Consider the following 23796-nt stretch of genomic DNA (forward strand, 5'->3'; position numbering starts at 1 on the left):
AGCTTAATCTTTCTAAAAGCTGAACACCGCATGATTTTACCAGTGCTTCCATTGTAAGAGAACTTATGGACAGTTTCCCAAAGTTAGTTCTGTTTTTGTCTTCCATTGGAGTTTGATGCAGGCTTGCTGCTAGCTGGATTACTCAGTCTGGCCATTCACTCAGCCGGAGAAAGTTGGAGCTATACGTAAAAGGCACCCAAGGCCTTGTGCCTTACCCATATTGATACCTTACCCCAGTACCCCTTTCCCCTTAGTTACTTCACACTCTAACTCTCTTCATTTCTTTCTGAGCATTCTTTCTCTCTTCTTCCTCCAAGCACTTACAAGTAGGTACTTTCAAGGATCTGCATTGGCATTCTTCTATCACTCTGATTTCTTCATGATTTCAGAACTTCCAATATTGTCTTTATGTAAATCAGACTCAAAACTCAACCTCTACGCTTGATGCTTCCACTGAGATCCCCACTTTAATAACTTTAAGGAATTTAACTTTATTAAGGACTGGTTTATATACAGTAAGATGAACCCACCGTAGATACATAGTTCTGTGCATTTCGACAAATATACGCCATGTAATCATCACTCCAAAAAATTGCTCTAGTCCCATCCCAGCAATTTTTGCCCTGGTTCTAGGTGATAATTGATCTGCTATCACTGTAAATTAGTTTTGATTGTTCTAACATTTCCTAAAAATGGAACCATACACTGCATAGTCCTTTGTGTCTGGTTCTGGTTTCTTTCACGGAAAACATAGTATTTTTAAGATTCATGAATGTTCTTATATGTATCAGCCACTCCTTTTCATTGCTTCAGTACTTCCCATTGTCAGGATATCCACAATTTACCTAATGGACATTTAGACTATTTCCAATTTAGGGCTCTTAAGAATAAAACTGCTATAAATATTCTTGTTCAAGTCCTGTAAACAGGAATATATGTTTATGTTTTCTTTTCTCTTGGGAAGTACCAAGTACATAAGTGTGGAATTACTGAGTTGTATAGCATTTACATCTGATTTTTTTTTTAAAGTGTCAGACTGCTTTTCTACGGTGGTTGTATTATGAATATCTCACCAGTGATGTAGGAGAGTCCCAGTTGCTCCATAGCCTGGAAGTTCCTACCCTTTGGCTGATATCTCCCCACTTCCTCTTTCTGGCAAAGGTTTTCTTAACAGTACATCAAAAGCATTAACTTTAGAGGAAAAAGTTGATAAATTCAACTTCTTCAGAAATAAAGATTTTGCTTTTTGAAATATACTATTAACAAGAAGGCAAGTCACAAACTGGGAGACAACATCCATAATATGTATATTTAGTAAAGAAGATGCTTCCAAAATATATTTGGAAAAGATAAAAACCTCTTATAAATCAATAAAACAATGAGCAAAAGATTGTATTTCTTATTTATTTACTCATGAGAGACAGAGAAAGAGAGAGAGAGAGGCAGAGACACAGCAGAGGGAGAAGCAGGCTTCCTGCAGGGAGCCTGGTATGGGACTCTATGCCCAGTCTCCAGGATCAGGCCCTGGGCTGAAGGCAGATGCTTAACCGCTGAGCCACCCAGGTGCCCCAGCAAAAGATTTTAACAGACACCCCATGAATGATACACGTGACTGATAAATTCATGTAAAATGTTCAATGTTTTTAGTCATTAGGGAAATGCAAATTAAAACAACAAATTCCTTTTTTTGAAGTGCTGTACACTTTTCAGAGCTACACATCTGTATATACTCTATTTGCAATTGAAATTAGGTATATCAAACCAAACTCACCTTTTCCCTCAGCCAAACAGATAGAAACACATATATATTCCTCTATCCTGAAACTGGATTGCTACTATCCCCTTTCACTCTTGCCACATTTTCTCCCCATTGTCTAACTTGTTATTAAGTCCTATTACCTCATCATTCTGTCCCCTGTCTCCTTTCCACTCCCACTGCCACTGTACTATTTGGGTCCTCATCCATATCACAGCCATTAGAGCCTCCGAAGAGGTCTTCCCACAACAATTTTCCACTGTTGGCCAATCCAATCATATATAAATTTTCCAGATGATTCTTCCTGAAGCCCTGCTCTGAACCTGCACATCTCTTGCTCAGGTACCTTGCAAGCCCCCTTTGCCAACTTTTGAACTCCTTCATTTGTCACCCAAGACCCTCTGTGGTAGAGCCCCAAACTACCAGCCTTATTTCAACTTCTCTCAATTGAACTAGTCTCTGTCCTACGGACACTTGCCTGCATTTCCTGCCTTTAAGCCTAAACCCATCATATTCCTACATTTGAAACGCCATTACTCCCATCCCTGCATATCCAAGCCTCCATAACCTAAAGGATTAAGGCTCCATTAAAATGCTAGCATTCCCATGCCGCTCTTATTAAACAGCCATCTCATTCCTTTAATATGTGCATCTTCTATCATGTAGTATTATTACGCTCATATCTTATGTTCCTTCCTGGACTTTAAGTTCTGAGAAGACATTCTCCTCGTCTGGACCCAGTCTTTTCTTCTCTAGACTACAAGCTTACAGGGAGCAGGCCAACAATAAAGGTGGGTGGATGGCTGGTGGTGGAATGTCCCGTAGAGCAAGTTAGCATTCTTATAATCTAATAGGAAAGATAAAGTATGCATACCAGCAGTAATAACGTAAAACGTAAGACGTGACGCAGGCTGAAACCTAAGGGATGTGCAGAGGCACCATCAAAAACAAGACTAGAGAAGTAATTTGGAATTCATTTGGAGAGGGCCATAAATATCAGGCTAAGGAGTTTAGACTTTATTTAATAGTTAAAGAGGAGCCAGGAACCATTCAAGATATTTAAACGTGGAAGTAACACAATTATAGTTTTGTTTCAGCAACATCAATCTGGCGGCTGTGTGTGGGTAGGACAGATCGCAAGGGGAGGGCTGGAAAGAGGGACAAGGCAGAGAGGAGGTAATTGAGGGAACACTGCAGATAATGAAAGCCTGATCCACTAGGGAAAGAAAGGCAGGGTTGTGACAGACTCTGCGAACGAGCAGTTGCCAAGCACTGCAAGTGGATGTGAGGGTGTCCAGGCAGAAGAAAATAGGAAATGGTTCCAGAGAAGCTGGGCATTATTACTGTGGCAGGGTCATGCCCTGCAGGGAATGGGAATGCAAGAGAAGGATCAGCATTGGAAATGGAGGTCTGGGAGTTGACCACATATAAATTGAGGTTGTGGAAGGGGGTAATTGTCATTATTAAGAAGATATAATAGGGTGGAAAAGAGAAAGTGAATACATGATTAAAATATAAAACTCATGGATGAGTAAAGAAACCGATGAAGAAACAGATGAGCTATTGTAGAGGAGTGAGTATAGCAGAAGCGCAGAGTGTCAGAGAAACGAAGCAAAAAGAGTTTCTGAGAGACAGTAGCCAGTTTGATTTAAAACTTATTAAACATACTCTCCCTGAAGTTTGGGAGAAGCAAAAATGACAAAAGCATCCATCTGCCCTGCAGATATTTTCAGTCCAATGCGGGATAAGGGACAGGTATCATCATCACCACCATTAATGTCTGAGTAATTAGTACAGGCCTTCATCAATATATTATGGTTTGACCAATTATTCCCTCAAATGACCCTGTGGGGTACAGATTTATGACTCCAGTTTTGGGAGAGCATAAAGAATCTCAAAAACTTGGGGATCCCCAGTGGCTCAGAGGTTTAGCGCTGCCTTCAGCCCAGGGCATGATCCTGAAGACCCAGGATCGAGTCCCACATCGGGCTCCTTGCATGGAGCCTGCTTCTCCCTCTGCCTGTGTCTCTGCCTCTCCCTATCTCTGCGTCTCTCATGAATAAATCAATAAAATCAATAAAATCTTAAAAAAAAAAAAAAGAATCTCGAAGACATTGAACGACACATACTTTAGTCCAGGGCATAATGAAGTATGTACATGTAAGCAAGGTACAAAGGAGGGAGAAAGGTATGGGAATAAAAGAGAAGGAGCTAAAAAAAAAGAGGTGACCTTTCAATTACACCTTGAACCAGAGGAGGTGATTTGCATAACCAAGGAAGTGATACTGAGTTGTTCAATATGAATTGAGGACCATCACAGACAGAGTTTTAGGGTTAGCAGCTTGCTTGCTGCAACTGGATTAGAAGATACACTCAACATGTGATTGGAAAAGAAAGCATGTGACCCCATTTTTGAGAACACTTAATGCTTTTCTCTGTAAGCCATAGGGCTTTATGAGATATATCATAATTTACTGTGTAAACCATAAAGCTTTATGAGATTTCAGGAACAGAGTATGGTCAGCCTTGTTTTCTTTTTTGACCAGGAGAAGGAATAATGAGAGATTTAAGCATCCAGACATGATCTACTACAGATAGATCACAGAAGATTATGCCTGAGAAGAGGCCAGTGGAGTTAGACCTCTTTGTTGACCTTGGAAAGCCTTGTTTCATTAGGGAGCTGGAATCAGAAATCAGCTTGCACGGTGTGAGGTGACGACCTAGGAAGTGAGAAAGTGAAAGCAGTGAGTGTGATTTTTTCTCTCCTGCGAGGACAAACAGAATGATAGCCCATGCACTTGACAGGATGAAGAGAAATTGGCTAAGTGTTAGGGCAGTGAATAGAAGGAGAGAAAAGGAGAGAAAAGAAATAAACTGTCATTACCCTAGGTAGACCTAACTCTTTCCTGGCTACTTCTAAACACCACCGCCTATCTACACCCCCGGTATTATCGTTGATCCCTCACAGGTTTTTTCTTTGGTTGCTTGGTTTTTTAAATTCACATTGCTTTTTTTTCTTTTAATTCAATTATCCAACATAAAGTACATACTTAGTTTCAGAAGTAGTGTTCAATGATTTATCAGTTGTACAGAACAGCCAGTGCTCATCATATCACGTGCCTAACAGAAGTTACTTGGGAATCTGTAGGTTGAACAGCCCAGTAACAGCTAGAATGTTAGAAACTATGATACACTCAAATGACTAATGTACTTTGGAGTGTCCAGGTAGTGCAGTAGGTTAAGTATCTGACTCTTGGTTTCAGCTCGGGTCATGACCTCAGGATCAGGAGACTGAAACCACCACCCCCCTTGCCCTGTCGGGCTCCCCACCCAGTGTGGAGTCTGCTGGAAATTCTCTTTCCCTCTTCCTCTGCTACTCATGCGCTCACACTCGCTCACTCTCTCTCTCTCTCTCAAGTAAATAAATAGATGTTTTTAAAAATGACTAATGCACTTTGACTATAAAGTTCTGCTCAGACCACATGCCAACACATTTGGACTATTTTTCCTGCTTCCTTGAGCAGAGGCTCCTGACTTTCCATAGGTCTCCTGCTTATGGCACTTCCCAATTTTGTTCTTTTGTTAGAGCTATTTGCCTTATGCTTCCAGATTAGTCTAAACTCTTTGGGGACATGGATGGACATTATCATATATATCATTCCTATAGAGTAGACAGTAAATAATTACTAATTAAATTAATATGAGACTATGCTCTACTATTATGAATATATACTAAAAAACGGTCTGTGGAGAGATCTGTTGGTTTTCTAGTGCTGCATTGAAGGTTACAACATAGTAAGACAACATAGCAACTTAAAGCAATACACAATAAATTTATTTTCCATTTTATGTGGATCAGGAATCCAGACATAGTTTAACTAGAACATTTGCTCAGAGTCTCACTAGACTCTAGTCAACGTGTCAGTTGGAAGACTCAGGACACTCAACTCCTTCAGATTTGGAGAAGAAATTCAGTTTCTTGCCATTTTTAGGATTGAGACCCTCACTTCCTGGAGATGCCCTTGTCAAAGGCAGGTTTACAACATGGATGTTTGTTTCTTCAAGGGCAGCAGAATCTCTCTCTCTCTCTCTCTCTCTCTCTCTCTCTCTCTCTCTCATCTCAGAAAGGACCCAGGTTCCTCTTGAAAGCCCTTCACCTGATTAAGTCTGATCCACCCCCAAACCATCTCCCTCTGGATTCAAAATTAACTGATTTGGAACCTTAAATATATCCCTACACCCTTGCCGTATAAAGTAACCTACTATGACTCAGGTCTCATTCACACTCATGGAGAGAGGATTACAAAGGGTGATATATACCAGCAGTGGAGCAGGATAGAAGGCAGAAGCCCTGGGAACCATTTTAGTATTCTACTTACCATGGATTTGGAATGGCAAAGAGCAAAAGAATTTTTACCTAAGAGAAGTCAATAGAGATTTTCGTTTCCCTAACATCAATTTGTACTACATACATTTTTTTTTTTTTTTACAAAAGTAAGTGGGTTTGACCTGGAAAGCATCACTCTTATTCTCATTTTGTTCTTCATTCTGGTGGCATTTCATTGTAACCACTAATATAATATATTTTTGCAACGTTAACAGCAGCACAGTTACGGTGGTGAGATGTTACAGTGCAGATTGTCTGGTATGTGAGCAACGTGGAAGAGTGTGAAAGCTAAAGCCGTCTGCTATTCATACCTCTCAGTCTAGCAGATCCTTCAAAGGTTATGTTTTGGTGATGGTAGTTAGTTCATTTCAACAGGCTTCACATTATCTATGAAAATACCATTGGATCCTGAGTTGGAGATGTTTCTCCAATTCTAAACTTTTGCTATAGAAAATTGACTAAGAAGTTCAGTTTCTGTTTTTAGTATGAAGGATGTAGGAGTTGGAATTATGAGCTACTACTATGAGCTATACTCAATATGATTATTAGAAATTATAAGTTTGACATATTCATGTTTTAAGATAATTAGGTGTTACAAGTTTCTGACACTCTATAAGAAATATGCATGTGAACAAAAATATGGAGGCGAATATTCTTTAAAAAAAAAAAAAAAAGAATTTCTCTGTATCATTAAAGCCCTCCAAAAGAATTAAGGTTTAGATTCTTAGCATATCTCACATTCCAAAAACTGTTTCAAACATATAGGAGGTGAGCCTTTCAGACTTCCTTAAACTGATAACTCTCTGGTAAAATGAGTCTTCAAAAATACTCAGAATCTTATTATAAAAAGGTTAATTATATTTAAAATCCCAGTAATGAAAACTCTACTTTAGCCAGGGACTACTGAGAGGGAAAACTCATCATTTACTGATTTTGAAAACCGGTTTAATCCTAAACCACAATAATGTCAGCCAAATAGTTAAGGTTTATACACTGATACCCAGCAGCCCTATCTATTACGTGTATCACATTTCTACAAGGAGTTTGGTTTCTTCCTAGCATTGATTGTAAAAGAATGGTAAGAAAATCCTATGAGGAAAGACTCTAGAAAAAAACTATTTGTTTAATGAGGACTTTTTCACACTGGCAACTTTTGAGTGTGTTTTCAAATGTAAAAATTGTGTTTTTAAAAAACAGAGGAAAATAACTAAATAGAAAATAAGTAGTGCTGCTAGAAAACAATAATATATCCACATTAAGAAATGAGAAATATATTGTTCAATGCAGACGTATATAGTGGGTGTTGTGGGTTGAACTTTATCTCTCAAAAAGATATATTCAAGCCTAACTCCAGATACCCATGAATGTGACCTTATTTGGAAATAAAATCTTCACAGACCTCATCAAATTAAGCTGATAGACTGGAGTAGGGTAGCTCTTAACCATGTAGAACTCATAGCCTAAAAAGAAGAGACACAGACACACAGGGAGAAAGCCAGATAGCAATAAAAGAAGAGATTGGAATGATGTGTCTGCAAGGCAAGAAACAACAAAGACTGCCCTCAACACCAGAAGCTCAAAGAATAGGACAGATTCTTTCCCGCAGCCTTCAGGGAGAGCCTGGCCTTGCCAACACCTTGAGTTGGGGACTTCTAGCCAGCAAAGAACAAATGTCTGTTGTTTGAAGCCACCCAGTCTATGGCAATTGGTTTTAATAACTCTAGGAAATTAATCTAGTGGCCAAGTTACATGAGAATCACCGAGGTTTTTGTGAAGGCGAGATCATTTCCCAGCTCTGCCCGTATCATTCCCAATCACCACCTCTCTGCCAGGAGAGAGCCTCACTTGACAAGGAGAAAGGGGCTGAGAGGCTAAGGAAGCCAGGCACTTCATCCTTATCCTCCCTCAGGCCATTTAAGTGTACTTTCAATCAGGGGAAGAAGACAGACTTTGGTCAGACAGTTTTGCCCAGAGAGAACTCCCCAGGTGCTGAGCTTATTGGAAGCTGCTTTATGCGCTGGAGCTTCATTGTCCTAATAGCTACCACTTACTGAGTACGTACCCAGGAATCCACAGGCACTGTACATTTCTTACTCGGTACAACTACCCTATAAGGCAGATGCTGATATTACTTCCAGTTTACAGATGAGGAATTGAAGGTGAAGGAGATTTAGTCACCAAGGCCATTCAACCACTAAGTAGCAGCAAAGGGTTCCAACTGAAGCCTGGAGGTCCCAAATCCACCCAGGCTCTAAACTCTCTTGCAAGATGCCCTCTCCTCCCAAAACATCCATAGTAAGATTGTGTATTGAGCTTAATATTTAACTTGTATGTAAGGGTGCTATAGAATGTTAGTGTCCCCTCACAATTCATATGCTGGAACCTAATCCCAACAGGATGGTATTTGGAGGTGCGGCCTTTGGAAGGTGATCAGATCCTGAGGATGGAGCCCTCATGAATGAGATTGGTGCCCTTATAGAAGAGGCCCCAGAGGGTCCCCTTGCCCTTTTCTGCCTTGTGAGGATGCAGCAAAAAGACAGCCATTTGTGAACCAGGAAGTAGGCTCTCACCAGACACTGACCTGCCAGTGTCTTCGTTTTTGCTTCCAGAACTATGAAAACAAATTTCTGTTGTTTATAAGTCCCCCAGTCTACGTTATTTTTGTTATAGCCTGAATGGACTAAGACAGGGCATTTGCCACTTTTCTCCTAAAATTGTCTCCAAAATTTGAAGAGAACAATTTCCCCGTTTCTTCATTTTTCCATGACTTGTTTTTCTCTGCCATGTGTTAAAGAGAATTTCTTAAATTACTCAAGTATAACCACATGCTTTCTCACATTTCAGTATCAAACAAAACATCAGGCAGAGGGCATTTTTTTCACATTGATGCAACTTCGCTGGTAAATTAAGATAAGAACACTTGTTAGGTCCTTCTTGTGTCCCTACTAAAAATATTCTAAAACAAAATCAATGCAGCAGGAATGAATTTGAGAACCTTACCCAGGAGCAAAGATGCTAAAATTAGAGATGCACTGCAGAAAATCTCAGCCCTTTCCCCAGTTTCCAAACTCCAGGATCATGAAGCCTTGACACTGGCAAGCAGGAGGTCTCAAGTCAATCATTCTGGAGTGGCGTAAGTTGTTGCTTTTAATGGCTGGCTTTACAGGAAATGTTAATTTTCACAAGTCTACTCTCTAAATGTGCTAAGTATCTTTAACTCCGAGATGGAAAGCAAAGTTTAACAGGGCCATCAAGAGGGTGGGGGGATGGCAACATTACAAATTCCATTAGCCCGGGGAAGGAAGAAGGGAGGGAAGGAGGAAAGAATGTGGCCAGGGTAGGTGGAGTAAATTCACACCTCATAAAGCTTAAGAGCCTAATATCAGTTTTATTACATGAAAGCACAATGCTGTATACTCGAACATAAAGCAAAATAGTTATCCATTTAACCCAGTTTCAAAATGGACTCTTATACCACATTTTTTAAAGGTGTTAGAACAACTGATCAATTCATTTCAATTACACTCTGGGCACTTTAAAGCACTGCAGGGAAGGATTTCATACTGATCGCCATCAGCGTTCTCTGCTCTTTTCCGGGCCTAAAATTCAGGTGCCTTTGTGGATACCTTCATCACCATCACCGGCTTTGCACACTGCTATGCCCTCACTATCTTTACAATCTGCTAAAGGTTTTCCCTGTCCGGTAACCTCACTCCTCAAGAACCTTCCACATGATTTCCTTCAGAGGTTTTGCATTTTTTCTCTCTCTTCACAGAGACTTTCCCTTTCTATACACTTCTGCAGGAAATATCAACATTTGGTTATAAAACTAAAGAGATCTCTACTATATTAACCTATTAACCTTCCCCTCACCCTTAAGTTTTAACACATTTCAATCTAGTACTTATTGAGCTAGTAAAACTGGGCATCTAATTTTAATTTTGAACAGCTTTTATTTCTAAACTGAAATCTCGCTCTTTAGTTTTTTACGTGGTAAAAATGGCAAGAACATATTTAAAGTTACTCTAAAACTTAGTCTTATAAGTAGGGAACAGTCTTAGCAAGTATATACAATTCCTAGAAATTCTAGAAATTGTTTCCATGGAGTGACAGCTGTTATGATGGCAAAATCCAGTATAAGCATTGAGTTTTTTCACCGTGACTCTGAAATTGTTATATCTTTAAACAGAAACCATGCTTTAGAAAATATCACCTTGCTCTTTACTTGAAAACTCAAATATAAAGGAAAAACTTTTAAACCTTGCTTTGACTTTTTAAGGAGAACGTTGTATTTTTGTGCAGAATTTTATGACGTAATGCTTATGGGAAGAAAAATCTAACTGCAAGAATTGTGGCAAAAAGAAAAGAAAAGTGAAGATAATCTTTTTTAATTTTGTTAATTCTTTCCAGCATTAAGACCAGCTTTTAGGAGGAACAATTCAGGAGATAATCTCAAACTAGTATCTAATTGTACCAAAAATGATGTTTTACAGAAATCATCTAATAGACATAAAATAGAGAATAGATTCTAGAGATATTAGTGGTCAATTCTGAAAAATGAAAGTCCTTTTGAGGGTATTGGGTATAACAGATATTGTAGGACATGGTGATTGTTTTTTTTTTTTTATTTATTTTTTTATTGGTGTTCAATTTACTAACATACAGAATAACACCCAGTGCCCGTCACCCATTCACTCCCACCCCCCCGCCCTCCTCCCCTTCTACCACCCCTAGTTCGTTTCCCAGAGTTAGCAGTCTTTACGTTCTGTCTCCCTTTCTGATATTTCCCCATGGTGATTGTTTTGAGTGTGAAAATCAATGGTAAAATGAAAATGAAAAGATTATTTAAACTTTAAATCTAGGGAAAGCTGAGAGAATGGGGGTGGCAATGATAACTAGGAAGTTCAAAGCACATATTTCACAAAGAGAAATGGAGATAAAACTAAAAGTGAGTAGAGCCCAATTATCAATGGCCTTGAACACCAGGCTTCACTGGGGACCACTGAAGTATTTGAACAGGGAAATAATCTGAGTAGAGCTTAACATAATTACTCTGGACATGTATTTCAGAATGGACTGGGAAAGGGAAAGGCTGGAAAAAGGGGACTACCTAGGAAATGATCCAAATAATCTAGGCAACACGTACGAAGTGCCTGACTTGAGTAGTAGAAATAGATATTCCAACATGAGAATCTAAGTAAAAGATATTGTTCCCTTTTCTAATCTGGTAATTATTTTTCCCTCCATTCTTTTATTCACATTGCCTGTCATTCCCCCATTAGCTCCACACATGTGGATTCTGTGCATCCTTGATGAGGCCATTCTGATTCTTCTATTCTTTCTCTGAATTTCTACATTTTTTTTCTACCTTTGCCTCTGAGGCAATTATCATTAATTCTACCCTGTATCATAACCATTTGTATTCACCTCTTATCTTGGCTACTGTTAGTTCCAAGAAGATTGAGATGGTGCCTTTCCATGACCCTTATACAGCCTACCAGCTAGAACAAGATTTCAGTATAAAGGTGACAGAGCATTCATTTGCTCGGAGTGCTACATGGATAAAGTGACAGAACTTGAAATGTATGGGAAGTCAAAGACCAAAAGCAAGAGTTTCAAAGGAGGAGGGATTTTTTTTTTTTATTGAAACTGTTAAACCTGTCTCTGACTCCAAGTGTCATAAGAGGTAAGGGAAAGTGAAGATAACTGAATTTTAGTGATTATCTCATCATCTGTGAGCTTCTAATGTATAGTTTTTACAGAGAAGACATTAAGACACCAAGAAGAGTGCTCCAAAGTCAAGAGCTATCAGGCGTCTTCGTGTAGTTCTTTTTTCTGTTTACTAGCACTTTTGATTCACTGCTGTTGAAAAGATATTGGAAGTTGCAAACCAGCAACTTTCGAGGTGTAATTTATGAGATAGGAATGATTTCCACCATAGTTAGACTTTACAATATTGGTTTTAAACATTTTTCCATTGAATTAACAATACTGCTGGGATATATAGGGCATAATGAAAAGTAGTGCAAGCAAAATCAATGATTCACAGTTCTTTTCTGTAAGAGAAACAATTAATGAGGCACTATTCATGACACCAGGGTTATTAGCATCTCACTAGCAATTGGAGAAAATAAAAACATATAATCCCTTCACACATGGTAGATTGTTTTACTACCACCTACACATTGGCAACTGATCACTCAATATTTAATGGGTTGCCTGTTGTGTGCTAAACGACCTTCTAGAATACACAGTAATGACAGTTGGGAGGGGGAAGAGTTACAATACAGTAGATGCTTACAGCACATAAACCTAGATATTCAAAAGCCTCATAGTTAAAACAGAAGAAAACAAAACGAAACACATATTCAAAGAGTTGGAGAACATTTCCAGATTAGAAAATCAAAAACAAGCACAGGAAACTACAGTAAAAACTCTGAATTTGCACTAAAGGAGCTCACAGTGGAAAAGTAAGAAGAGCCATCTTGGAGGCTGAAAATATTCATGAGAAAGTACATTTCGAATTGGGTTTTCAGAAAAGTCAAGGTCAGTGAAGATCTTATCGGTTAAAAAAAATAATAGCAAAGGTTAGTTGGACTGGTTAAGTCAAATTTTTAAAGTTCACTGTGGCAGACCTAAGCTCATTTGACCTGGTTAGTATCACAGGCCATTTTAATCCCACCCATATTGTAGCAAGCACACTAGTCACTTAAGGTTGGTGCAAGACTGATGACATTTCTGAGGAAATACTCAAAGTTGAATTCTCCCCTGATGGAGAGTTAAGAACATTGTTTTTGTACCAAAAAGATAAGATTACCTGTAAGTGGAAGGAGATGGATAGAGAGTACACAAGAGTAGGTCACTTAAAAGGGAAATATGTTCTAAACAAGGATTCAATGGAGGGAAAGGTTGGATTGGGCAGGTGATGGAGAACCTCCATTGCACCTTACTGACATTCTTAGAAAAAGGAAAGGAAAAACTGGGAAAAGAAAAATTATTTGAATAATAGTATGAGAGCCAAAGATGTTTCTTGCCTCTTTGCTAGAAATCATCTTGGCAATTCAGGTATAGAAATATCAAAAGCATGGACAAACACAGTGTTTGGAAAATGAGGAAGTCTTGAGTCTCAAAATGCCATCAAGAGGAATTTGGCAGTAAATAGGATGTAATTATGCAGCAAAGAAGACAGAGAGGCAAAATTAGCCAAAAAATAAAAGTAGAAGAATAATAAAATGTTCTTTAAAAATGCAAAAGCTGAAAGGCAGGTCAGCTGGGATACAAGCAGGCAAAACAGATTTGATACAGATACCAGTGAGACAAACACATAAACACCACTTGGGCAAAAGTTGAAGTCAACCAGAGACTCTTGACAGATAGGAAATCCTAGTTGAAAGTGAGCCCTGCAAAGGAGGTTGCTGATAGGATCGATTCTAATACACCAGTAATTAGATAAAAAATACGAGAACCCAGCAAGAATTCATGAAATCAATTCATTTTCTGGCTTTGGAGATAGGAGATTCTTGACAGAATAAACTAATTTTGTGGGGGTTTTGTATCTTTTAGTTATTTTCCCACTCTCAAGAATGTTATCTGGAGCTATATGGCTTTTCCAGGCTTAGAGGTTGAAAGGCAACCACTTTGTGACTTATTCCTGCTTTTCCTCACATGGACCCCCAAGTGTTCCATCCAAAGAGTTCAAAGTGTAAATGGTGAGGAGACAAAGCCAGCCGGGGCAGAAAGAGCCGGGGGGACACACACAGTATGATGAGGGAGCTGCTGCTTAATCAGACAGCTGGACAGAGATCACAGGTAAGTTTTTTAGGCAAATGTCCAGCAAAGCATTGAGCACAGAGAAGTAGTGAATACCGCCAGGGAGGACGTAAAAACTAGCATCTGATCATTTGAAGATATCTAGGCAAGTCATGTGACAGTTAATAGCAGGAGCCTAACCATACGCATGGTCTCACTACTTTGGAGAGATCAACAAGATTAAGTCTTCAATCCTAGAAAAACTGTTCTTTGAGATGTTTCATCCCAACAGTAGTTCAGAAGAATAAAGTCTCATTATAGAAATTGGACTAGAATGTTAAAAATGATGATTTTGAAGCCCATATACTAGAAGTGGATTGCTAAATCAAAACAAGGCTGATAGAAAGCTAAAATTTCGTAGGCTACCAGACAAGAAACAGGTTATAGTCTGAATCTTCTGATAGTAATAATGATTACCAGTAATTAATAATACCAGTAATTATTAAGTAGTTTGCCTGAATCTTACTTAATATAAACCTATAGGAAAGACGCCTGAGTGGCTCAGAGGTTGAGCATCTGCCTTTGGCTTAGGGTGTGATCCTGGGATCGAGTTCCACATCAGGCAGGCTTCTCCCTCTGCCTATGTCTCTGTGTCTCTCATGAATAAATAAAAATAAAATATTTTAAAAAATAATAAAATAAGAATAAATCTATAAGATAAGCATTATATTTCCATCATAAAGACTAACTCACTCAAATTTATACAGCTTGTATATAGGGAGGAAAATACAAAGCTCTTAAGTGTGTGACAAAAGATGCCACTGTCAGGGATAAAGGAAGATTCAGGCCGAGAGCTGAACTTGTAACAACACTCCTTCTAGAGTCCTTCCAGGAAGGAAAAGGCCACACTGCTGAGTATATCTGCCTTCCAGGATAAGTTACTCCTGGTCCTAAAGAGCTCTTGGCTCCTACTCTCACAAACTCTTTATTAATAAATAAAATCCCAGTATGTAAGTATATCTCTATTACTCCCATCAAGGGCTTCTCTGGAATTATTCCCTGAAGTTGAAGCATCCTCAGATATATCAACTCCCTTGAGCCATTTAAAATATTTTTTTTTCATTTAAAATATTTTAAATTTGAGAGTAATGCTCGTATACAACTGTGGTCTCTCTTTCTCTGCAGATGGTTTTATGGTTGCTGTATGAGTGAAACGTTCAAGTCAGTGACTTAGAGTAATACAGTCTGGGTCATCCATTCTAATAACTTGGAGCTGGAAGAGTCTTCACACAATAAAATGGTGATATATTCATCAATATTCCTTTGGTGAGATCCAACTCTCACTTAAATAAGTGATAAGTGAATTATTTGTTCTTGGAACTCAATGAACCAATAGCCACCTCCCCTGGCTTCCACATATCTGTGTCCTAAAGCTTCAGTTATACCATCAGTATTCAGTTTTTCTCTTTCAATCTTAGCTTAGATTTCTTCAATTTTCGCTTTCTTCTTAAGGCAAGCATCTACACGGTAGCTTCCTGGCAGCTCAAGGCTAACAATCAACCAGTGTAGTAAGATCAGCATAAAGTGACTTCTTCATTCATTCAACAAATACATGTTGAGCGCCTACTATGCTAAATGCAGAGATAGATCGTGAAGATGGGGAAATTTCTGCCCTTCTGTTGACTTTTCTAGATCTAACATTTGTCACAACAGTCCAAACCTGGGTACTATTACACAGGCTTGAATAACGTGCCCATCTATGGACCACTCATGCCCAGGGTGGGGGTGGGGGGGGGAGATGGAATGCTCTCATTTACTGGACTGACTCACACCCATGCTCTGAGAAAAGACGACAAGATCAGTAACACTCAAATAACCTTGATTAAGAATGAGGAAGCACAGCATGCCTGGGTGGCTCAGCGGTTGAGCGTCTGCCTTTGGCTCAGGGCGTGTGATCCCAGGGTCCATGATCAAGTTCTGCATCAGGCTCCCTGCCAGGAGTTTGCTTCTCCCTCTGCCTATGTCTCTGCTTCTCTCTGTGTGTCTCTCATGAATAAATAAATAAAATCCTTAAATAAAAAAAAATGAACAAGGAAGCAGTAGTTTCCATAAGAGGAATCTTACCAAACAAAACATTGTGAACCTGAAGGACGAATTTTTCAATTAAAATTCCATAATCCAAATTTCAAAATCCAAATTCAGGAAATCTCCCCTGTAAATGAACAGAACTTGCTCAGACAGACAAGAGAAAATTAAAATCTGAGTCAAATAAACTTCCAGAATCACAAAGTTCAGATGTACCCTTATTTAGTCTATGAGTACCAGTAGGAAAATAGTCTTCCAGAGAAGAGTAAACTAGAAGTAGTCACACTTCTATGAATAATAACTATCTGCAGTCATTATCTGAATGTAAGGCTTATTTATGTGCAGAATTTGAGCATCCACCAAGTGATTAGCTCTGGGCTATGGGTACCCTCTTTCTTTCTGTGGATGATGAAAGGTGTGTTCAATCTTGTTTCACCCCAGGTGAGTAGAGCTCATGCTATTAGTGACTGAGGCCTCAGACTTGAAAATTTATAAAATTTACTTTGCACCTCTGAGTCATGGAAGAAAAACTGCCCCCCCTCTGCTTTGGGAAAACTGATTCAAAATTTGTCTAATATGCTGACACCAGCTCACAGGGTAGTAACTGATACACATTTTCTAATGAAATTTTATCTTATGTTTTTCAACAGAAGTATGGTAGTTGCGCATGCTTAGTTTTTCTTAACATAGTAGAAAACCAGATAACAGACCGACGATAGATATGGGTGTGTACGTGTGTGTGTGTGTGTGTGTGTGTGTGTGTGTGTATTTAAAAAGCAAAACTGTTAGAGACATCAGACCTGGCAGTTAAGAATGTGGGCTCTGCAACTAAATAGCCTAATTTGACATCATGACTCCAACATTAACCTACTAATGATTCTGAGCAAGAAATTTCTGAGACAATCTTTCATCAGAAAATGAGAATAATAGTACTCACTTTATAAGATTTTTGTACATGCTGAATACAATAACGTAAGTCAAGACACAGAACAGCAGCTGATACGTAGCTAATATTCAGTAATTTTAATCATCATCCTTACACTAAGGATGCCTTCTGGGGCACATAATAGGATTCTCAACTTAAGCTGATACAGTTATCATCAGTACTGTTCAGCAGGTATTTCTGATCATTCTTTAAGGGCAGATGGCATAACAGTACTTCCTTACCTTCTTGTAGGTGTTGCTCTATGACCAGTTCTGAGAGGTTAGTTGTGACCAGAAATGGTGTATGTCACTTCTGGGCTAGAGCATTTAACAGTTCTATCCAGAACTCTCTCTTCCCTCTGGAACTGAATCCAGCAATTTTGGAGATGCATCTACTCCATCAATCCAGATCTTTGAGTAACTACAACAACCAGAAGCTCTGTTGACCCACAAAGACCTCCAACATGTATGAAAAACAAGCCTTTGGTTGTTTTAAGTTCCTGATACTTTGGATTGTTTGTTACTGCTGCATAATCTAATTTATCCTGACCCATACCGGCAATTTACACAATAAAGCATTTAATGGCCTCAGATAGAATTAAGTCTTGGCATGGGCAGTTCCAGAGCTAGTTTACAGCTGGAGCCAGGAACTCTGAGTAACTCTCAAGCCAGTAACTGAGCTTCCCTTAAACTTCTCTGCATAACTGAAAGATAGCTATGACAGCTCCAAACATGATATACAGAACAATCCAATCAGGTAGTGGGATGGTGGGGAGAAAAGGCAAAAGGAGTCTTTTTCACCTTCAGAACCATCTCTTTATCGGGGAGAAAAACAATACTTCCCAGCCATCTTCTGCAGATTCCCCTTATATAGTATCAGTAGTCCTGGCTTTTATGCCCAACCCCAGGCCAATGAGTGACAAAAAAGAAAAGAATTACAAACCTGACGTAATCCAGTCATCAGTCATCCCACAGATCTGGAAAAGGAGCCTACTATTCTTGAGTATTCTAATAGCTGTATGATACCTGAACAAAAGTGTTCTCTTAGTAAAGAGTAAAGGAGAATGGTTGTTTTTCTAAGGAACCAAGAAGTTAATGGCCTTTCACAAGAGCAATGGCCTTCTACAGGACTTCTTTTCCTCTTTAAAATGTGATTCCCCCCCTTACTCACAGTACATGCCGTTGTTCCAGGAGAGGATTCTAAGTCTGAGAAGACGCTGTGGTGTACTGCTAAATCTCTCTGCTTGCATATTACAAGGGATGATGTGGATTTCTAAACAGATTTGCTCAGCCACATTATTAGACACCTAACCATTTAGGATACAGTGATGTATGTTAATAGGGAGAAGGTGTTACATGAATTAATTACCTAGATTATGATTATCGCAACTTTAACCATCTCTTGAATTAAAACACATGCCTAGAATTAAAAAAAATGAATTGTAGCTTACTTTGTCCTAAGGTGAGAGATGTAGGAAGAGAGGAGTTTACCGGAGAATGATGATGATCTACTCCACAACCCCCTTACAGCTTTGAAAAATGACACAATTTGCAGATTGAGAGCATGGCTTCCAATAAAAAGCTAAAAGCAGGTGACTGCCATGTCTTTCTATAACATGCAGATGACAAGAAAATCAGCAAAACAAATTCCATCTTCTGACACACACTCCCCTTACTAATATTTGCAATTCCTTTTTTTTATTAGCACAGGTGTATCTAATTGCCTCTGAATATTAGAATGCAAACCCATTCAGTGTTGAGAATAGGAGCTCAAAAAGGAATCTCAGGTTCTGTTGGTCTGCAAAATCCCCTAGATACAGACTAATTTTAATATATCCAGGACTTTAAAAAAAAAATCTTTGCTATTGTGCTTGCTTGCTTTGGAATGGCATTTAAATTATCAAACCATAATCCTCTCAAGCACAATGATTTCTGAGCTATTTGTGCTAAAATGACAAGAATTTTACTGAACATTTTGATCAAGTATATTGATAGAAATATAGGAAAATGTGTATTTTCCTCCTGCTACAGTTCCAAGATCTTTAAAAGGGGCTGGGTTGGGGCACTTGGGTGGTGCAGTCAGTTAAGCGGCTAACTCTTGGTATCAGCTCAGGTCATGATCTCAAGATGGTGGGATCGAAGCCCATGTCAGGCTGCACACTCAGTATGGACTCTGCTCAAGACTCTCTTTCCCTCTGCCGCTCCCCCTTCCACCCCCAACAGTCTCCCTGTCCCTCTGTCTCTCAAATAAATAATATCTTAAAAGGGATTGAGTCAATGAACCCAAACAATTTTTTTTTTGACCAAAAAAAATGTGTACTTGGAGCTGGAAGAGTCTTCACACAATAAAATGGTGATATATTCATCAATATTCCTTTGGTGAGGGATCCCGGGGTGGTGCAGCGGTTTGGCGCCTGCCTTTGGCCCAGGGCGCGATCCTGGAGACCCAGGATCGAATCCCACGTCGGGGTCCCGGTGCATGGAGCCTGCTTCTCTCTCTGCCTGTGTCTCTGCCTCTCTCTCTCTCTCTCTCTCTGTCTGTGACTATAATAAATAAATAAATACTAAATAAATAAAATAAAATAAATATTCCTTTGGTGAGATCCAACTCTCACTTAAATAAGTGATAAGTGAATTATTTGTTCTTGAAACTCAACTAACCAATACCCACCTCCCCTGGCTTCCACATATTTGTGTCCTAAAGCTTCAGTTATACCATCAGTATTCAGTTTTTCTCTTTCAATCTTGGCTTAGATTTCTTCAATTTTCGCTTTCTTCTTAAGGCAAGCATCCACACGGTAGCTTATGTACATATAGTACACTACTATAAAGAGTATGTGGTTTTTCAAAAGTTTATTAATAGTAGGAATACTTCCAAAAAGCTAATGCTAATTACTTTGCCTGATGCAGAAGTAAAATGCTGCCCACCCCAATGTATTAATTCACATTTCTCATTTATCCTACACTTGAATTGCGCTGAGTAGCAATACTACAAAGACTTTGTATACAACATGAGGATACTGTATTTTTCCATATATATATACATATATATATATATCCATAAATCACCTCTAAATTAACTGTAAGAAGTCTCAAAGCTAGCTGCTGAAAACTAGTACCCTCTCCAGTAGAGACCATTTCACTATCAAAAGTAGCTTGTAACAACTGGCTAGGTGAATCTCTGTATGGCCACTGCCAAGATAAATGACCTTGAAGATTTAGAGCAATAGAGACAATTTTGTTAAATTTTGCCTCCACAGATATTTAGCGACATGCATCAAGACTGAATTTTACCTGAAGCTAAAGGAAATGTATTTATTGAAGATGAAAATAACTCACATTTAACCTTGCAGACAAAGATACTAATTGAGATGTGGGAAAACAGCCAATCCCTCTCCTTCTACAAGTGTAGTTCAGTATGTTTGATAGCTACAAGTGTGGTTTTGATGATTAGCAGTCATGTTTTGAGGTTAAATGATGCTTTTGTATCATGGCTAATACCAACTACATCTATCATCTTGCCAGTGGTTATTGCAATGAAGTCACACTTTTTGGTGCTGAACAACACTCAGAATCTATCATCATCATCATCATCACCTCACTAGAACTATATGGTTAAGTGAACGAATAAAGAAAGAACAGCATCTCACTATTAACCTCAAATACTTTTAGAAATGGATATTAATATCCATATCCCTCTCAGATACTGGGTTATGGCCTCGGAAGTGAAAATTCCTTTCTGTACATAGTGGATCAATAAAGAAGGAAACAGGGGTGCTTGGGTGGCTCAGTGGTTAAGCCTCTGCCTTCGGCTCAGGTCATGATCTCAGTTTCCTGGGATCAAACCCCACATAGGACTCCCTGCCCAGCAGGGAGTCTGCTTCTCCCTCTCTCTGCTCAGATGCTCTCTCTCTCAAAATAAATAAATCATTTTTTTTAAAGTAGCAAGCAAACTAACTCATGTTTTAAGACACATCACAGTGGTATCTGCATCTTTTCTTCCAATGCTTAGCATTTTATTTCCCTAAGGACAAAGCTCCTAAAAGGAGAAAAAGAAAAAAAAAAAAAAAAAAAGGAGAAAAAGATCAACTGCTTAGATGAAGCAAATTAAGCAGTTAATGTAAAAAGAGATTATTTTGTTTTGCTATAAAAATAAGTAAGGTATTTTTCTCAGCCTACAACCAACTTAAAGTACACCTTTATTTTATGTATCCCTATGGATTGTACATTAAAGAATAAGGATTCTGATTTATTTGGTTTCAAAATGATTGTGACAGTGTTAGAAGGCAGAGTTTTATGTTTGTTTTCTCTGATTTAGCATCCCTAATTTCAAACAGTCCAAATGAAATGAGAATGCCGACCACATAAGGCACGGAGGCGGAAGTCTGCCTGAAAGTGTCACTTTTGTAAACTGTAATGGTCCCACCAAGGATACAGAGCGTGACCGCTACACAAAATACACATAGCATGGATTTCAGGGTGTGTAGGAGGTCTCTGGTAATTTGGAAGACAAATCATGTATGGTGCATTTCCTACACTGCTGTGGTTTTGAAGTTAGGCTATTTTGACTCTAAGCCATGAAATTCAAAGAACTGTTAAGATTTTGGCTATGATGTGTGCTGCAGTTCTCTTAGGAATAAAACATCTAAAAAAATAGTTAAGTCTAAAAAGTTCTTATGAAGACACTTATGTAAAAGCATAAAGAAATGCGCAGGAATAAAAAAATGTTTGATTCATGTAGAGGTTACCTCTTGGGAAGAGAGAACAAAACGCAATCAGAGGTGGTCGGAGGTGGCCTCAGTAGTACCTATAATCTTTTAGTTCTTTAGCTTAGTGTGGGGTAAATGGACATCATGCTTTTTTAAAAAAATATTTATTTATTCATGAGAGACACAGATAGAGAGGCAGAGACACAGACAGAGGAAAAGCAGGCTCCATGCAGGGAGCCTGATGTGAGACTCAATCCCGGGACTCCAGGATCACGCCCTGAGTTGAAGGCAGGAGCCAAACCACTGAGTCACCCAGGGATCCCCAGACATCATGTTTTTTCCTTCTTGCTTAAGTTTTAATAATAATCTTTGAAAGAATTCATCAAGTCCATGTAGTAAAATGTGAAAATTACTAATAAAAAAACTGAATACAAAACTGCATGTACCGTGAAGGCCACCCTAAACATATATGTATGGATAAGGACTAGAAGGGAAAACATAAAGAAGTGACTGATTGTTAAAGTGGTAAAATTATGGGACATTTGGGCTCAGAAATTCATGAGGTGATTTGAAGGTTTGGTAATGAAGAAAGAGAAAACACGGTCTGAGGGGAACTGAAGTTTCTCTCACATAAAATGAAGGAAATATTCAGTATAAGTCAATTTAAATATTCAGTATACAGTGGACCTTTGAACAACCTGGGGGTTAGGGGCACACCCACTCCCACACAGTTGGAAGCCTGCCATAGCTTGTGACTCACTGATACCCTCTGTTGGCTGGAAGCCTTCCCAATAACATCAACAGTCAATTAACATATTTTGTGTATGTATCATACTATATTCTTACAATCAAGTAAGCTAGGAGAAAGCAAATGTTAAAAAAATCATAAAGAAGAGAAAACACATTCGCAGTCGTATAAAAAAAAAATCCATGTGTAAATGGACCCACACAGTTCGAACCGGTGTTGTTCCTAGGTCAATTCCGTAATCAGTTTGAACCTGGGCTTTCTCTTCCTCTTCTCTGTACTCACTGCATCATTTTCCATTTTTCCAATTAAAGAAAGACACGCCATTTGGCATGCACATCTAGACTTAACATTGACCTCCCTACAAGGAAATAGAATTCAGAGCCCTAAATTCAAAACAAGGGGAAAGTCCATTCACAGTTTTTAAATATTATGAACAATAGCGGGCCTTATACTGAATTTCCTGTTTACTGCATATTCAGACTTGGATACAGCCTAACACATCTAGGCTTAGAGCTGACATGCGGCATCAGAAGAAGACAATGACTGAAGATGTATCTTACTTCTACCATAACTAGGCCGTTAAAGAACCTCCGCTTTTTTTCAAAGGTCTTTGATTATGTGCGGACATACAAGGCAAAGGGCAAACACGCTTCAGAAAGATTTACAAATACCTATTTTTCCTACAGGCAGCCACAGCCTTGGAAAGAACAGAAACTTGCTCAGTCTCATTTGCGAGATTTTCCTTTGTTTTAATTTCACTGCTCCTTATTTCCCATGGCCTTGGATAAATTCAAATACAGGACTGCTTTGATAAACCCAGAGCAGAACCTCCAGTTTTTCTACTATTGTTCTGGTGGATTTGCTTCATTTTGATCCATTTCAGTGAGGCTCTCTAGGTTGCTCTGAAACTGGAAAGTACTCTGAATGTCTTGTCATGAGAGGTTGAAGTAAATAAGCAATTAGAGAAAAAAGCTATTTCATTGAACTTCAAAGTAGACGTTCAGGACTTTGCTGTTGTTCTCTGGCCCTTAATAATGCCGGCAGCCCCAAAGTTACAGAAATATGCAGTCTGAGAAGACACTTCCCAGGGGCATACTTCACATACACATACCCCAAAACCCCTTCAGAAACTGATACAAGATGCTTCCTCAGAGAACCACAAACACCAAAAAAGTTCCATTTTTATATAATGCCTCTCTAATAAGAAATTCAGATTTGTGGAATCAAAGTTACTGCAACAACCCAGCATTTTCAAATCTGTCCTAATACCCACAAAGTGACGGCAATTTCTCATGCGTCATTAACTCTGGGCCAGTGAAAATGAACTGTAAAATAACATTCTGTTCTGTTCTGGTAATCCCATCTTTCTGAACTAAAAGTTTATCTTGTGCCTAGGATGATGCCAAGCCGTGAGAATCTTAACCTTTCCCAGATCTGA

General features: G+C 38.8%; 1 protein-coding gene and 2 long non-coding RNA genes across 9 annotated transcripts in view; 2 read left to right on the top strand and 1 right to left on the bottom strand.

The window, feature by feature from the left end:
• Positions 1–23796, top strand: part of SYT1 (synaptotagmin 1) — a 535022-nt gene that overhangs the window by 339395 nt on the left and 171831 nt on the right. The gene's annotated exons all lie outside the window — the stretch shown is intronic.
• The window catches only part of LOC102155931, a 304818-nt gene that overhangs the window by 100085 nt on the left and 180937 nt on the right, over positions 1–23796 (bottom strand). The window lies entirely within an intron of this gene.
• LOC111099018 lies at positions 12419–15210 on the top strand. The gene is made up of 2 exons (XR_005370397.1): positions 12419–12689; positions 15078–15210. It is a non-coding gene; the product is annotated as an uncharacterized LOC111099018 (long non-coding RNA).

The sequence above is a fragment of the Canis lupus genome, chromosome 15 (genome assembly GCF_011100685.1).
Source record: "Canis lupus familiaris isolate Mischka breed German Shepherd chromosome 15, alternate assembly UU_Cfam_GSD_1.0, whole genome shotgun sequence".
Lineage (NCBI taxonomy): Eukaryota > Metazoa > Chordata > Mammalia > Carnivora > Canidae > Canis > Canis lupus.